Source organism: Hemicordylus capensis, chromosome 1 (assembly GCF_027244095.1).
Source record: "Hemicordylus capensis ecotype Gifberg chromosome 1, rHemCap1.1.pri, whole genome shotgun sequence".
In the NCBI taxonomy this organism is placed as follows: Eukaryota; Metazoa; Chordata; class Lepidosauria; order Squamata; family Cordylidae; genus Hemicordylus; species Hemicordylus capensis.
In genome coordinates, this window is record NC_069657.1 from 299,195,346 (window position 1) to 299,208,879 (window position 13,534).

At 43.2% G+C, this 13,534-nt stretch overlaps 1 protein-coding gene across 9 annotated transcripts in view; it reads left to right on the top strand.

The window, feature by feature from the left end:
• PHF3 (PHD finger protein 3) overlaps positions 1-13,534 on the top strand; it is a 90,637-nt gene that overhangs the window by 18,264 nt on the left and 58,839 nt on the right. The window lies entirely within an intron of this gene.

Here is a 13,534-nt window from a genome sequence, read left to right on the forward strand (position 1 = left end):
GCTTTGGCTGATATGCCAGCTGTGTCTGTTTCTTGAGATGAACGGCCTCAGAATGGTGGTGCATCTGCTGGTAACCTCCAGGCTGGACTACTATAATGCGCTCCATATGGGTCTGCCTTTGTACGTAGTCCAGAAACTGTGGTTAGTACAGATTGTGGCGTCCAGGTTTGTCTCTGGGTCATCTAGGAGAGACCATATTACTCCTGTGTTGAAAAAGCTACACTGGCTGTCGATAGGTTTCCGGGCAAAATACAAGGTGCTGGTTATTACCTATAAAGCCCTAAACAGCTTAGGCCTGGGTATTTAAGAGAACATCTTCGCTATGGGCTCCATTCCTTGTTAAGATCATCTGGATAGTCTAGCATGCAACTGGCCTTGATATTTTTATGAATCTTTTCCAGTATTCTTACATGAACAATCTACCATTTAGGTTTACTTTATAACTTGTCACCATCGTATATCCTTCTTAAACTGTTATTTATATTTTTGATTACGTTGATGCCCTCTAAGCGATGGATATGACTCTTTGAATATTCCTTGAAAATTGTATTGTTTTTATTACATGATCAATAATGTATTCATTGGGAGGATTGGTAATCAGAAGTATGAGGTCTTGTCTATTTTTTATCTTTCCTTTTTAATTATCTGTAATACCATATATAATTTCTGTATCTTGGAAATTCAATTGTTAATCATATTTTATACTTTTCTATTGCAAAAATTATATATATATAATCAATAAAAGGCCGTCTGGAAAGGTTTGTCTATGGTTGCTACCATCTTGTCTGGCGGCTCCTTGGGAATGGGCCTTCTCTGTTGCTGCCCCTGGGTTTTGGAATGTGGTCCCTGTTAAAATAAGAGCCTCCCCATCTCTGGAAACTTTTAAAAAGGCACTGAAGACATATTTATTCATCCAGGTTTTTAATCAGATTTATTTATTTATTTATTATCGTTTTAATACTTTTAATGTTGGGTTTTACATTATTTTAATGTTTAAATGAATTTAATTGTAAACCACCCAAACATGCAAGTTTTGAGTGGTATAGAAATATGTTAAATAAATAAAATAAACTCCATTGGACTTCTAGTATGTGCGAACTGGCGATCCTGAGCCCATATTCATTTATTTGATTTTTATCCTGCTCTTTTCCAGGAAATGTTTATATCATTGAAAATACTAGCATAGATCTCCCCCCCACCCCCACAATCAGCATAAATGTCTGAATGCACTTCCATATTTAATTATTTTTATTTATCATATTTTTATACTGCCTGATATGTAAATCTTTAGGCGGTGTACCAATCCCAACATTAAAGTCACTGGTAAAAATACATAATACATGATAAAAACAATATGAAACAAATGATTAAAATTATTAAAATTCTGATGAAAAGCTTGCAAGAACAGGAAAGACTTGAGGGTCTTCCTGAGAACAAACAGAGAAGGAGATGCTCTTATTTCAGCAGGAAGAATATTCCAAAACCCTGGGGCAGCCACCGAGAATGTCGGTCCTGAGTTGCCACCAGGTGAGCTGGTGGCAACCATAACCGGACCTCTCCAGATCGTAAAAGGTGGGAGGGTTCATGACAAAGGAGGCTCTCTCTTAATTAACCTGGTCCCAAGCCATTAAGGATTTTATAGGTAATAACCAGCACTTTGTATTTCACCCAGAAACATATTGGCAGGCAGTGCAGTTCTTTCAAAACCGGTGTTATATGGTCCCTTCATGTTGTCCCAGAAACCAATCTGGCTGCCGCATTCTGTACCAATTGTAGTTTCCAGACGACGTATAAAGGCAACCCTATGTAGAGCGCATTACAGTAGTCCAGTCTGGAGGTTACCAGCATATGTACCACTGTTTTAAGGTCATTCACCTCTAGAAATGGACATAGCTGACATATCAGCCGAAGCTGATAAAAAGCACTCCTGGCCACCACCTCAACCTGAGTAACCCAGGAGAGCTTTGGGTCCAGGAGCACTCCCAAGCTACGTACCTGATTTTTCAGGAGGAGTGTAACCCCATCCAGAACAGGCAGATCTAAACCATCTCTTGGGTCCACAGTCAGTACTTCCTTCTTATTTGGATTCAACTCAACTTTGGATTTTATACCACTCAAAACTTGCACTGTTATCCCTCATCCAGCCCATTACTGCCTCCAAGAAGGCATTTAGGGAAAATATGCCATTTCCTGTCAAGGTCAACATGGAGAAGTAAATCTGGGACATCAGCATATTGATAACACCCAGCACCAAACCTTCTGATAATCTCTCCCAGTGGTTCATGTAGATGTTAGAGCACTGGAGCATGTAAAATCCGTAGCTTTAGATTTTCAGCTTTCATTGAGACTTGTGGTCTTGAGAAAATCAAAAGTGTGCATGAATTGAAATAAACTTCGCTGCTCTTCGTGTTAGGGGTGTTTGTGTGTGCATGCGCACGTGCACAACACAGACACACACTTTCAAACATTCGTTGAGGCTCTGCATCTGGATTGGGCTGCTCATGTGCAGCGGCAGAATCGATCATCAAAGCACACCCTCAACCCCAGGGCAGGGGTTGTGTGAATGCTCAGGCTGCATGCAGCATGACCAGTCACAGAACCAGGCACCTAGAGTATCTGGCCTGAGGGGGAATCCTTCAATGCACTGTGCTGCTCATGCAGTGCATCTTGGGATTCCTGGAAGCCAGGACTCATTTTTCCGGTCTCTGGTGATCTGCGCTGCTCAGAACAGCACAGATTGTGTGGGCACATGGCTGCATATGCCCACACAGGAGAGTGAAGGTCATCTGGGGGGGAAGGTAGGTTCATCCCTGCCCAATCAACGGTTGTGTACATGACCTCATTGATTTATTTCACTTGGTAAAGAAGATGGAGGAATAAGAAGCAAGACTATTGGAGGCTGTGTTCTGAAAAGGCCTTGTCACAAGCAGGAGCAAAATGCTTATTAGACTCCCATATTGGTCAAAATACATGAAAATGTTCTGCAAGCATTTGCAAACACTCTGCCTTCATCAAGTTCTAAGCATGTTGCTTGGTAATCCAATCACTAATCTTCCTACCTTTTGCATATGCATTGTTATAGGCTTGTTCTGACTTGTTGTTCCCTCTCTTCACATCTTGACCCAGCTCCTAGTTAGTATAAAACTTGTATTCCCTGCTCTTTGACAATGGCTCCAAGAGCCATACAAGTAGTTCTTCACGTCCACGGAGGTTTGGGGCTTGTTTCTCTTGAACAGCAACACCTCATGCCCAATGGCAAGTCACTCTGGAAAGTGAGGAGGCTTTCCAAATCAAATTGTGATATGCCATGAGACTCTGTTGTTCATCGGTGTGTGTGTGTGTGTGTGTGTGTGTGTGTGTGTGTGTGTGTGGTGGGGGAGTCAAACAACCCATTGGGCATACCCACGTTTTTGGGCTGATCTGCTGTTCTTTAGATCCTGGACATTGTTTGCAGGTGTGGAGAAGCTGTCTGTTTAGCAATTTCTCTGTTTCTCTTGGTTCTCTTGCTTAAAATGCAAGAAAAGCCATGTAGCCCTGCACCCTCCTCTTTCCATTAATCCCTTGTGTCAAGACTTATATGCTTGCCTTTTGACCAGATGAACAGCAAGGCAGCTTATGACATCATACAACAAGACAATAGGAAGCAATTCACTCATCACTTGATGGCGGATGGCCACAAAAGATGTGTGGGTGGGTGCAGTGTGCAGGGGAATAATGCTCTTAAAGTCTCTTCCCCAGTTCTCCAATGCTGCTGCAGCACTTACAGGACAGGGAGCAATAGCCTGGCTGGGAAGCGTGCTTCCAGGTAGCATGCATGTAATTGCCACTTCTGGGGCTTCTCATGCAGGCTGGAGGGAGCACAGCATTTTGCTCATTACTTGATCTTAAGGCCTGTGCATATATTAGATATTCCTCCATACAGATCAATCCTTGAACCCAGATGCATGAAACAAATGACTGACTGGCAAGTCCACAGTTACAGGTGCTACTGTTTGGTGGTGAAACATGCAAGGACAGTGGCTGAAAAATGACCTCCTCCCCACACCATCTCATTTGGGGAGCAGCAATGGTAATGTTGTCCATGTCAGGTCAGATATTGTTGTCCTGTGGCTGGTGTCCCTGGGGCTCCAACTCCACTTGAAGAAATTTCAGATTGAACTGGCTCTCTCAGGCTGTTCCGAGCTGTTCTGAACAAGAGAAACATCAGCTTGATGTTTGCTTGTTATAAACACCGTTCTAAAAGACAGTTTTGAAGGGAGACAACTAATGGATCACTTAAGATATTTTTCAACATCTGCCTTAGAATGAGCACTTAGTCATGGAGCATTAAAATACTGACATGATGCCTTTGTTCAATAGCATTTTCAAGCATAATCTGTCTTCTGATGTAATTGATGGCCAGATTTTGGGGCAAAAATAGCACCTACAAGTTTGGCAGTGGGGTGTTTAAATCACTTTAAATCATCTATTTGATTTATAATTGGGTGTGTTCTTTTGAGCCCCAGGACTTGCCAGTTATTGCAGGCACCAGTTTCTGGAAGATGCCATAAATTGCCAGCATATCTAGAAGATCTTGTACTCCTTATTTTATGTCCCACAGCTACTTAAGCTCTGCATTGTGTTCTGTATTTAAATTATGAATATACCTCTGCTAACCAAGATGATTTATTTTCAATCTCATTGGGAAGCACAGTTTTGCATCGTTAACTACCACACCTCGATTTAGGAAAGTTCTGGATCCTTAGAACAGGTCTCATGCATGCTTACCCAGAGCAAGTCCTACTTTGTTCATTGAGATCTACTTCCAAATAGATGTCCGTATGATTGTAGCCTTGATCCTCAAGCCCAATTATCTTATTTATAGCTGTACAGAGAGCACCAAAGAGAAATCTATTTCATCTCTAAGCAAATATATAATGCAGTGGTTGTGGGATGCTTCACCAAAGGTTTTGGATTGTGTTCTTAGATTATATAAAGGCTGTATTTGGCTCTAAAACAGTATGGTACAATTGTGTACCATAAATAATTTCTGCAGTGAAGACTGATACTTGGAATTTTTCCATCTTCCTTCAGTAATTCTTTTACATTATTGTTGTCTAATGGTTCCACTAAGTCCTTGTTTTCAGTGTATTTAAATACTGCTGTCCTTAAAGGTAAAATAAAGGTAAAGGTACCATGTGCTGCCGAATCGGTGTCGACTCCTGGCGACCACAGAGCCCTGTGGTTGTCTTTGGTAGAATACAGGACAGTTTACCATTGCCATTACCACGCAGTATGAGATGATGCCTTCCAGCATCTTCCTATTACGCTGCTGCCTGTTTCTTATAGTCTGGGAAACATACTAACGGGGATTCAAACCGGCAACCTCTGGCTTGCTAGTTAAGTCATTTCCCTGCTGTGCCATTAGGTGGCACACTGTCCTTAGTAATTTGCTTAAAATCTTTCTTGGCTTGCCTTAGTTTGCATTAGATTTGCCAGTTTGAACTCTTGACTCTCCCCCACCCCCATTTTCTTAATTGGGTGTTGCCAGAATGCCCAGTAAGAAAGGAAGGGGTTTTTTGTTTTAAACAAAACAGTTCTTAACATCTAATGAAGGACTTGCTTTGTGCATTTCCTAATGTATGTATGAATGTTTGTTATATATGTACGCAATGTTTCCTCTAACAGGGATTCCCAGATGTTTTGGCTACGAGTCCCAGAATCTCCACCTGCAATGGCTTTTGCATGGGGATTATGGTAGTTGTAGTCGACAACATCTGGGATACCCTGTTAGAGGGAACAGGGTCCTGCACTTTTGCACAAGACCACCAATTTTTATTTATTATTTAAATTATTTATACCATCCCTGCATTATTGCTCAGGGCGACTTACAATATTGGGGCGGCTTACCACATACTTCAAGTAGCAAGCCTGCATTCTGGAAGTCAGATTGGAAATGTGTCCCTTGACTGTCTGTAATATGTTTCCAATTTAAATAGTATTTCTGGAGTGCACATATGATTTTGCTCAAAAGTGCAAAACCACTAGCATTTTGCTATGAGCGGATAGATTGACAGTGCTTATGTCGTGCTTCACTGGATGTTGGCCACTGTTTTTAAACAACCTCCCAGTTTCCTGAAAGGGTTTGACTCTCTTAACAGTATCTTGTACCTTTCTTTTAATTAAATGGTTCTCAAACTCGGGTCCCTAGATGTTGTTGCACTACAATTCCCATGGTGGCTAGGGATTTGTAGATTAGGCAGTTTTTCTTTTGCCTGTAAGTTGAATTTGAACCATATTAATTGTGCCGTGGCAATGCATAATATTTTATTAGATTAATGCAGTGTAACTTCACCATTTAGCGTATTTTAGTGTATTTTACCATTTAGTATAATTCCGTGTAACTTTACAATTTTTAGTAATAGTCCAACTTACGGTAACCATTATAATTTTAACCATTCTTACTTTTAATTCTAGCTTTTTACCACATATGAAATCATTTTTAGCTATATTACTAGTACTATTTAAATTCCCCTTCTCTCTTCTCTGTGCATTTTATTATGGAAAAGTATGTTTAGCGGTTTTAGTTTTTTAGTAGCTTGTTTCCTTTTAGTAGCTTGTCTCTTTTAAAATTGTAATTATTTTAAATTTTAGCCTTTTCACAATAGCTATCATCATATTTGCAGTCACCTCTATCAACATGTAACTTTTCTCCAGTGTTACCTTCATTTAATGTATAATTTTATGCTGGTCTCTGACGGTAATAAAGCTTGATTCGATTTGAATTTTATCCTGGTGTATAGGAGGACCTCATGATTCACGTATCTGCGGTCAGGTAAAAGATACCTGACCTTGGCATACGTGTGTGTGGCGGGGAAACCCCACATTGGCCTTGCATATCTGCGGGTCGGAGGTAGCTGGAAATGACCGCAGAGGTCATTTCCGTTTGCCATTTTGTTTCTCTGAGCCACAAACAGCTCCTGTTTTTAAAACTAAAAGGGAAAAAAGGTGGGTTTTGGCCAATTTTCAGCTGATTTGGGGGCATTCAAGCGGCACAGCGTGGTGCGGGGGGAGCAGCAAAGTATGGTAAGGAGCTTCCCCCTACGTCCCCCTCCTTTGTCCAAAGTTCAGCATTTTTTAATCATTTTCCCAGTGACTGGGAACCTAACCACCAATTCCCCACAGATTCAATGCCTCAAGATTTGCGGCTTATCAAGGTCCTCCTGTATGTTTTAGTTTAGTGATTTGATATAGTACTCATCTTGTACTGCATTCAGAGCCCAGATTCATATCTAACTGTGACCCATATTTTCCCCTTTAATTCTGTGACTCTTTCTTCCAAGGCATAGAGAATTGCCTGTTTACCATGATCCACCATCTAGTTGTATGCATTTTTTCATGTAGCTGCAAGTCACTCATTATTCCTGCATTTCAAGCATTCATTGTCCCCTTGCCCTTGTCTCTTTATTTCATTCAAAATTTATTTCATTCAAAATGTTTCTCTTTATTGGAGTATAAGTCAATCATGTGCACATCCTTTACTTTCTTCTTCAGAAATATATTTTTCTTTTGAATATTTTTGATTTGTTTGGTTGACAGCCAGACTGCATTATTTATGAATAGTCCCATTAATGGGACAAGTTAATCATAATTAACTTGTTGCATTAATTTCAATGGGACTACTCACTAGCTAGCCATTATTTGTGATTGTCACCAATACCCTCTCTTCCCTTGGATAGTTTTCGGGCACATAGGCTGGAGAGAAGCAGGTCTTATGCCACTTGCACAAGGATATGGAGATGGTAAGAATCAGTGGGAGCCCTCCCCCACTGCTCAGAAAGGATTGTGCCTGTTTCTTACCCTCATAAAAATGGCATTGGAGATGAGATCTCTGGTGAGGAGATCTGTGTCCTACTTGCCAGAGGACTGGGGGTATCTCGCGAGTTGGCAGGTGGATTTGTAGATGCCTTATGAGTGGTCTAGTCTGAATGTCAGCTGTGATAATTACTCATACAGTGCATTTGCTTTATCATTACCATTTTCATGGGGATGATTGTAGCAAGTATTTCTTATGCATTATGAAGTAGATATTGTTGCAACTCAGGGACTTTGATGCCTTGAAGATTCTTCGCTCTGTAAAATTGACTTTAGTGCAAGAAAGAATCTTACATTTTAGTGCTAGTGTCTCAGCATGATATTCTGATTTTTACACACAACAGCAACCAAGTCTTTCTAATGTTTTTTGTTGTTTTTTTGAAGTGTAGGTCATGCTTTGCAATTAGAGTTACTAGCCGGCCAATTTGAATGGCATGGGCTATGATGAATCATGTGGCATACCAAGTCCTAACTCCCACAAGATTCCTAGCAGCAAATCCAACTATGTTTCCCCCATTAACTCGTCTCCCTTGTAGTATGTGAAACAGAAATGACTGGGGAAAGAGAGTATTAAGTCATGGAGGACCTCTTTCTGTCACTTGCCCGTTTCCCTATTTTCTCTTCAGGTGTTTGATTGCTTGTAGAATAAGTTGTTCCCTTCATATGTGCCTCTGCCTCCGGTGCCATCTCTTCATCCTGAGCCTATTCCAGCTAGGAAAGATAATGGGGAATAAAGACAAAGAAGGGTACATATGAGATGATACTTTTTTGGTATGCCCTTCTGTTCCTCCCTCCCTCTAATTCTTCCTAGTACTGTAGTTTCAAGAAGTGCCGAGAAGGATTTTGCAATTGGGGAACAAAACAGCATCTGTTAAAAGGCTGGTTTAAGCCTAGAGGTTGCCGGTTGCTGAATCCTAATGTTATCTGAAATTGTTGGAACTATTCTGAAGGTATCTTTCAATTGAGTAACAAGGAAATGTAGAATTATTCCACTTAATCATGGTGGTAAACTAATCCATATTAATTCAGTTTTGCAGATGTTTATATGTTCTCATTTTCTCCAAATTTTACCTTTGCGTGTGTGTCATTGAGCGGCTTCAGTAATGGGCCTTGAAACAAGTCTCTTGTCTTGAAATAATTATTTCTCCCAGAGAAGTGTTTACTACTGCCTGACATCTAGACTAACACTGCATTGGCACTAAGGAGGAGGAACAATTTTTGCTGAACTCCGCTCCCCATAAATCCCGTGGGGACATATTTTTGAGAGGCACAGTGGACTTCAGAGGGAAGGGGAAAGTGCTTCTCCTCCATAGCACCAGTGCAGTTCTAGTTTGAATGTCAGCCTCTGTATTCAGATGTCTTTTGTCACATGTAAATGTGTAAATGGAAATGACCATCTGAAGATTTGTTTAGAAGTGTTTTCCAGTACCTCTTATTTTAGACAGGAGAAGTTGAGTGATTAGTCATCCTAGCAAATTAGTCATCCTAGCAAATGAATATTGACTGTAGTAAATAAAATTGTGATGTCCTAGTACAAGTGAAAAGATACTGAACTGGTTCGGATTTTCTTATGAGTGCTGATTGAAACGTTTCCATTACAACTTTTTCTTCTTGTGAGGAGGGGTGGGAGGAGATGGAGAAAATTAGGATTAAAAGTTGCACATAAACTTATCTTCACATCGTCTTCAGTCATGTGTTTTGGGTGGGTTCCCCCCTCTCTTACCAGATTTGGGGATAACCTGGAAGAAAACAAGTTAAGCAGTTTTTTTAATTGTGCCATTTAAAAGTAGAAAATATCTGTAGGTACATCCTAGCTATGGTTTAAAAACTAAATAAGATGTTTTAAAACAGAATTAATATTCTGTCATAAAACAAGCAAGTTGTTTTTATCAGCATAAGATAGCCTTCCACTTCTAAAACGGCACATCTTGCTTTTATTCCATGTATAGAAATGGAAGATTTTCATTCAATATGAGGTAGGTTGTCTGCATGTTTAATTTTTTGGAGTTAGGGCTACATCACACATGACACTTGAGTGTGTTGGCTCCCCAATGTACATATTTGAAGAAAGACAATAACTGATACGGAACTTTGCAGTTGATGGGGTATACCAGGCCTTCACAACTTCTAGCCACTTCCCCCAGCTATGTATGGTGACTACCAGAGGATTGCAAAACCTTCTATTTTGACTGCCTCGGATAGCAAGAACAGGGTTGTCGAGCACCTGGCAGGTCACAATACATGGCTGGTGGGCTGAGTTTAGTTTGGTAGTTTGTGGTGCAGATGTATAAATTGATTTGAATTAAAATCAATTTGAGCTCGAATCGGGCCATTTCAAATGATCACACTCAAAATGAAATACCTTTAAAATAAAGGGCACCCACCCCGTGCTGGTTGGTTTTCTGGCACTGGCTTCTGATTGGCTTGAGATTTCCTTGCTGATTGGTTGGCTTGTTCTCATACAAATCAAGTGTTGTCATGGGCAGCTGTGCCCCCATTGGCTGTGGGGTTGTTTTTGTTTTTTGGTTGTTTTTGTTTACAACTGTGGGTTTGTTGGAAAGAGAGAGGGGAAACATAAAAGGAAATTTCAAAATGTTTTCAAAGGACCTGGTGAGGGGAGGCAGAGAGAGCCCTTATTGTGCCCTTGAAGATGATACATCAGGAGAGGAGGAAGGAGGGAATCAAAGGTTTGATTTTGTGGTTGTGATTTTCTTCAGCACTGAGTAGATAGGCGGACCTCGTTCTGTGGGGTTTAGGTTCTTGGCCAATCACTGTGAATAACAAAGCTACAGATGTTGGGACATTGAGTCTATACAATTCTGGGGGGGTAGGTTTCAAAGTGCCAAAAGGGGGCCAAGAGAAGAAAAGGAGCACTGACCTCCCCACCCCCAATGAATGTGATATCCAGTGCTGGCCTTTCTCCCCACAGCAGGGGTTTCTCCTTAACGCTTGCAAGGCCTGGGGAACAGTGTTCCCTGTAAGAGGGATTCCCAGATGTTGATTACAGCTCCCAGAATCCCCAGCTGCAATGGCCTTTGGCTGGGGATTATGGAAGTTGTAGTCAACAACATCTGGGAATCCCTCTTACAGGGAACACTGCTGAGGAGGCGGGTGTATAAGGAAGCCCTGGCCAGTCAGTGATGATGGCCAGTTCATCAAGGAAGACCTTCCTCATTCTGGCCCTTCCCTGCCACCGGTCTCCTGGTCTATGGGGATGTCATGTTCTCGCTGATCCCTACTGTGTGAGGAGAGAGGCCAGCGCTTGAGCATGTGAGCGGTGGCAGTGGTCAGCGATCAGCCCTTCAGCAGCTCCTACTCTACAGGGGATGTTGCGTTAGTGTACCCTGGCAGAGGGAGGGGCCAGTACTGAGGAGAAATTCCCACTGCGGGGAGAGGCCAGTGCTGGATGTTGCATTCGCATGGGGAAAAGGCCAGCTCTTCTTTTCTTCTTTCTCCCCTCTCCACCAAAAACCACAGATACATGAACCCCTTAACTGCGGTTAATGAAGCTCACCCTCTATTTTTAAACCGCAGATATGCAAAACTGTGAGTAATAGAAACGTGGATAAGGAGGTTCTCCTGTAATATGCTGTGCTATTGCTGCTATTTTATTAACGATCTGGTTTTGCTGGATTTCAGATTGACAAAGCAGAACTTGGGTGCCTGCCTGCCTTCATTGAGTTGTGGGTTTGGTATGTTTGTGAGATGGTGTTGTGGTATGTTTGTGAGATGGTGTTGTGGTGAGAAATGGACAGTGGCAGCTCAGCTGTATGTGTGTGTGAGAGAGATATTTTCTTGGTGATTGCTGGGAGATGAGCCCCATGTCTGACATTGAGACTAACCTGTGCTTCACTCACTGCTCTGGTCTGCTCTGAAATCTGCATTGCAAGGTGTTGAAATGTGGCTAAGGACATTCTAGTTGAGCTTATGGCTATGCTCGTTAAGGGTTCTGCTGTGGCAGCTGTTGCAATGCTGAATTAAGGAGTGTGTGTGTGTGTGTGTGTGTGAGAGAGAGAGAGAGAGAGAGAGAGACTTGTGCCAGTAAAGTTACTGCAGCACAGGCAATGTGGCTGGCAGTGGATTCGAGGACAGTGATTCCATTTTTGGCCATTTTTTTGGTCTGTGTTTGGAAAAAAATGTGTATTCTGTGTTGGGAGGGACAGATTCCCTTTAACTGTGTGTTTCTAATCTGCAGTGTTTTGCAAGGCATGCATGCAAAATGCAGTTAGCACCCATCATAGGGATGTACAAACCAGTTAGATATAAAACTGGTTCTCACTCAAACTGGGCTGGTTTCGATGCTCGAACGGAACTGGTACCATTCAAGGTTGAACCGAACCTCTTGGGCTGGTTATGGCTCAGTTTGAGGTTGGGTGTGTGTGTTTAAATTACAGTAAAATAATGAATTACTTCCCACCAGCGGTAGTGGCTTTGGAGTGTCTGACCTGTGGCAGCCACAGGTGTGTTCACTCCCCCTGCAGTCTCTCCCTCTCTACCTGCCCCCCCGCCTTTTTCCCAGGGCCATTTCGGCCCTTTGCACACAATGGCCATTTCGGCCCTTTGCACACAGTGGCCATTTCGGCCCTTTGCACACAGTGGCCATTTCGGCCCTTTGCACACAGTGGCCATTTCGGCCCTTTGCACACAGTGGCCATTTCGGCCCTTTGCACACAGTGGCCATTTCGGCCCTTTGCACACAGTGGCCATTTCGGCCCTTTGCACACAGTGGCCATTTCGGCCCTTTGCACACAGTGGCCATTTCGGCCCTTTGCACACAGTGGCCATTTCGGCCCTTTGCACACAGTGGCCATTTCGGCCCTTTGCACACAGTGGCCATTTCGGCCCTTTGCACACAGTGGCCATTTCGGCCCTTTGCACACAGTGGCCATTTCGGCCCTTTGCACACAGTGGCCATTTCGGCCCTTTGCACACAGTGGCCATTTCGGCCCTTTGCACACAGTGGCCATTTCGGCCCTTTGCACACAGTGGCCATTTCGGCCCTTTGCACACAGTGGCCATTTCGGCCCTTTGCACACAGTGGCCATTTCGGCCCTTTGCACACAGTGGCCATTTCGGCCCTTTGCACACAGTGGCCATTTCGGCCCTTTGCACACAGTGGCCATTTCGGCCCTTTGCACACAGTGGCCATTTCGGCCCTTTGCACACAGTGGCCATTTCGGCCCTTTGCACACAGTGGCCATTTCGGCCCTTTGCACACAGTGGCCATTTCGGCCCTTTGCACACAGTGGCCATTTCGGCCCTTTGCACACAGTGGCCATTTCGGCCCTTTGCACACAGTGGCCATTTCGGCCCTTTGCACACAGTGGCCATTTCGGCCCTTTGCACACAGTGGCCATTTCGGCCCTTTGCACACAGTGGCCATTTCGGCCCTTTGCACACAGTGGCCATTTCGGCCCTTTGCACACAGTGGCCATTTCGGCCCTTTGCACACAGTGGCCATTTCGGCCCTTTGCACACAGTGGCCATTTCGGCCCTTTGCACACAGTGGCCATTTCGGCCCTTTGCACACAGTGGCCATTTCGGCCCTTTGCACACAGTGGCCATTTCGGCCCTTTGCACACAGTGGCCATTTCGGCCCTTTGCACACAGTGGCCATTTCGGCCCTTTGCACACAGTGGCCATTTCGGCCCTTTGCACACAGTGGCCATTTCCTCCCCAG